Genomic DNA, 5,147 nt, shown 5'->3' on the forward strand with positions numbered 1-5,147 from the left:
TCAAGGACAGTTGGGTAACCGCTCTTGGGCTATGTCCACTTGTTTACAAACCAGTGTGTAGGAAGAACTACTTGGGTCAAGTCAGAGGACTTGACATGGATGAGTTGGGTTGGAGCCCACTCCCTTTATGTTGATATCTGTAACCAGTTCGTAAGGTTACTTGAATTCATATGTTGCATGTTTTACAAGTTGTTGAACATGTCATTGCACTCAAAACTAGCTTTCTGCAAAAATTTACCTATATCATGCATTGTTGTATCTTGAACCAAAACATGGGTTGCTTGCGAGTACATTCAAAGTACTCATTGGCTAGCCACTATTTATTTAATTGGCCAGGCATGGAAGAACAGGAGTTCGAAGAAGAGTTCTTTGGAGACGATCATGCGAGCTAGGACGCTTCCCAGTCAGAATGCATGTAGGGTTAAGGCAGATGGCATGGGTCCAAGTTATCGACGAAGATTTCCTCTGCGAAGTTATACTCAAGACTTGACAATAATGGTCATGATTTATGTAATACTGTATGTATGGATGTAAGACTCTTATTATACAGCTTCTGTGTGTTCAGTGAGCATTGATCTCTGGGATCACTATACACGTGCATTCGGTGATCACGACTTATGAGTCGGGGTCCCCACAGAGCTGGTATCTGAGCCATCCTGACTGTAGGAAGCCTTAGTTAGCATGGTTGTTAGTTAGGGTGAAACTATTTTAAAAAATATTACTAATTTTCAAAACTATCTATACTTCTCTTCCCCTTCTCAGTTCTTTGAAAACTAAGATATACTTTCCTTATTGATCTCTTCCCCTTCAAGATTTTTAATGGTCGCTAGTACCTTTAAGCCCCTGACCATTGGATTCCTTGTAATCCTCGTGGGTAACCGAGAAGAAGACGTCTTGCCAGACATTCACCCATACCTTCTGAACACAAGCTTGGCGACACCACGACAAGATGGAAAATGCCTTCTCAATGATTGAGGAAACCAAGACTCGGAAGATGGTGACACCTTTGAATTTGCCCCAGGATGATGCCACCTGATCCTATGACGATCAGGGTGTAAGATATGCAGGATCATGATATACATCGCTAACAGAGCAATCATGTCCTTACCGTTGTTGTATCCGCAACCACCGGTGGATGAGAACCTCGCCATTTGGTCCGCCTCACTATACTGAGCAGGAAAATGGTTCTCCTCATCCCCCGCTCTTGGTGTCGATGTTGTCATCAACGTAACCGACATGTTGGACCTCTACTATGCCTTGTTAATGTCATTGCATAAAGGATTACCTACTTGGTACCATCGACGCCTTAGAAGACAAAAAGGGATCATAATGATTAAGAAGACAACAGAAGACCGAGTCAGTGCCTGCTACGAGGAGCCACCTTCACCCCATCACTTCAACAGGCGAGAAGTTGTTGAAGAATCTTCAGGCTCAACCCGGATTGTTTCATCGAACAACTACAAGAGACGTAGCAACACCTGAGGAAAACCCAGAAGACTGCACGAGGCACGGAGCAAAGAACGACTACTGAATCCGAGAACCCATAGGGTAGGATGAGTCGTGTACCCCCGATGCGCAGTCGAGTCCATATGATGGTTTGAATAGAACCATGATTGTGTGTTGCTTGTTTTTATTTGTTTGTGTTTTGATATAAGTCGCACTCTTGCCCTAGGCAACGAGTACACGACTATATCACATGCCTTATTTTGTTGTTTGTGTTTGGCCCTTTCAGCACTTGTTTGTTTGCACTTGCACTATAGAACCCCCTTTAGGAATCCCCCCCTCTATGCTACTTTTCCCTCTCATCTATCTCCTCAACTAAAGACAAGCAAGATAAGATGCACCAAGGATTCCACTTCTACAACCAACTAGCACTGAAGAACTTTTCTACAGCCTCCTCGACCAAGTGAAACCCCGTAGAGTTATGTTTAACCCTCTAGACTAGAAACCCATTCCTAGACCCTTCGAGACTTCATGAGATACCCCAGCTCGAGTCCTTAACCATGTGCTTAACCCACAGAATTGCAAGAGAACCAGTTAAGCCTCTGTAAACCTTGCACAGCACCGAGTTCATTATGGAACTAGTGGACATAGTGAACAAGCACATTATCATCCTAATATAGCACCAGAACTGACGGTGCCATAGGGAAGACCAATTTGAGGATATAGGAATAGAGTACAAATGACTTGATGAGTTTATATCAATGACTTTGAGGAATTATGTGAGACTATTTGGTGGATTATGAGGCTTTCATGTTGGTAGATGAACTTGGTGGGATCATTATTATAGAGTAGCATAGCTTTCATTACCCCTGGATAAATTGGATTTAGTGGGACAATTAAGATCGCAAGCTGAGATTCTTGGGGGGATAAGAATTTGAATTGATCAGATGATAAGGAGATTATAGACTTTACGACAATGACTTTGGGGGAACATGTAGGAATTCTCGTTGGACATGAGATTTGTATTTAAATAGGTGATCCTAGTGGAGTATAGGTGGTGAGTAAGTCTACATGGTTCGGAGTAAATTGGATTTAGACTGATGATCTCGATCATGATACCATGTTTCTCGGTGGACGATAAACTAGGAGATTGGATTAACTGTTGGAGTTGATTTAGGGTTCTATATAAGCTTGACCTTGGAGTTTACTTGACCATGATAATGGAAATTGGTGGAATGACTATAGTAAGGTAGCCCTTTCAAGTATTTGGGGATTATATGGACTTTAGGAGATCATGTGGAACACCATAGACACTAGGATTTGTAGAATTAAAGGATTATGTAGTGATTAATGGAAGTTAACAGGTTGTTGGAGTTGATTCATAGGAAGGAAACAAGATTTTGGAGTGGCATACGACGTGTTTCCTTAGGATAGAGATACACTAACATGGACCTTGGAAGAATAGGATGAGCACTTGGATTGTTGTGTTTTATTCCAGCTTGGAAGCTTGTATGCTCTGCCCATGGATTTTTAGGGGTAGCCATACATATGAGTTTGGGGATCGTAGACATATATGATTTTGTTAGACCTCCTCTCGGGAGTCATGAGAATGTGGATCACATGAGTGATGATTGGATTTGACCTATACGAAATAATGCTTTCGGTGGTATAAGGTTATTTGTTTGAGGGACTAGATAGACTATTGGCATCTCAGAAGCCGTGCTTAAGGATAAGATGATAAATGTTCACTCGCACACTAGAATCCTTGAAATCCTTAAGCCCTACCAAGCCACAACATGGTTGGATTATGACCATGAGCTTTGGCTCTAGGTCAAGTAGACCCTGACCAACACTCAACCGTGACCACCACCACTCCCCAGCCTACTTTATGTACCCCGTGAACAAGTCTCCATGGAGTACTTAGACAAGATAGTTGTCATCATTATTTGGTAACCTACTTGTCTACCCGAAGACGGAAGAAGAGTCGTTCAGCTGGTTAAGGAACATTTGAAGACTGCCATGCCAAGGAGAAAGAACTATACCAACCACCATCGTCAAGGAGTGAAATTTATCATCAAAGACCAGGTGTATCTGCAAGCCACTTCTCTCAAAGGAATCAAGCATTTCCATATCAAAGGGAATCCCACACCAAGATTTATCGGCCCTCTCCAAGATCACTGCAAGACGAAGAATAGACAGCTACCAGCTAGAGTTACCACCTGAGTCACCCACTGTGCACAACATTTTTCCACACAACACCACTCCGAAAATGTTTCCAACTCCCTAACTAGTCTGGTCTCTACAAGGACATCGATCACCGAGCCATCGACCTCCAGCCCAATATGACCTATGTGAGAGACCCCAATTGCAACCTGGACCAAGCAGGACGTCATACACGGAGCCACACCATTGAATACTTCAAGGTTCAATGAAGCACCACTCGGAAGCACAAGCAGTATGAGGACGTGAAGACTACCCCAGGTCCAGTTTTTGTATTCCTTTCCACGCCTAGTTTGGGGATCTCGGGGACGAGATTCTTTTAAGGGGGTAGGTCTGTCACACCCTAATTTTCATGCCACAACACTTAAGCTAATAAATCATGATAAAATGTGGTTTGCCAAAAACTTTTGCATTATTTGGCTTTTATTTTTGAGTTCGTTTTCTCTGTGTGGTTTTTTCAAGTGCACTTTAAAGTCAACTACTCCACCTTTTGTATTTCATCTCCTTGCCCCAAACTTCTTCCCAATGATCATGCCATGTGTATAGTGCAATGTAGTATTTTCTTACAAAAATAATTTGGCCAAATAGTATTTTCAAAAATTAGTTTTTCAAAAACCCCTGAATTGAGGTTTGCACTACAAGTACTTGATTTGGGGTATGAAAATATTTCAAAGAGTATATTTGAAACCTATTAGATATAGGATTCCCATAAACCACAAAAATATAATTTTAAAAGTTATTTTCCTATTTTATGTAAAAGCTTTTTCTTAAGGCCAGAAATGGTATTTAATAGGGAAAAATTATTTTGTTGTTTCAAAAATATTTGACAAAAATCAGGGAAACTCTATATTTTCCATATATAAGAGTTTCAACACGTGGTCATGTTCAAAATATTGGACAAAACCTCCCAAAACCATTTCTATCCATTTCAAGTATTTGAAATATTTCTACCAGAAATATTTTCCAATAAATCTAGAAAAATTCTAGCAAGTCACATATGCATAATGTGATGATATTACAGAGTTTCAACTCAATCCAAATTGTTTTGGATCACAAAGTGCCCCAAAACCATCTCTGTTCAGGTTCAAATTTGAACAACTTTACATTGCCAACTTATTCCAAATACCCCCAAACCTTGTGGTCATGCTCAAAAGCCCAAATGATGATACTACACAAAGTAGTGCATCATGGGGATTGGTTTTGCATGACTAGATCCTGGTAAATGCATTTCTGTTGATTTCTAGGGTTTACAAAAGTTACATTGTGAACTTTTCCCAAATGAGCTGAAAGTTGGTGGAAGGCCCTAATTGTATGTTCCATTTCGCCCTGTGGAGTCTCATGCCAAATGGAATTCATTTACCTTCCCAAACCAACAACAAACACTTTCTTCCACTTTACCAAAACTTCATTTTTGACCTCTTCCACTCTTCTCCATGACTCCATATTTTTACCACAGCTGGCCCTGGTCACCTTGCACCCCCAGT

This window comes from Triticum dicoccoides, chromosome 2A (genome assembly GCF_002162155.2).
Source record: "Triticum dicoccoides isolate Atlit2015 ecotype Zavitan chromosome 2A, WEW_v2.0, whole genome shotgun sequence".
Classification (NCBI taxonomy): domain Eukaryota; kingdom Viridiplantae; phylum Streptophyta; class Magnoliopsida; order Poales; family Poaceae; genus Triticum; species Triticum dicoccoides.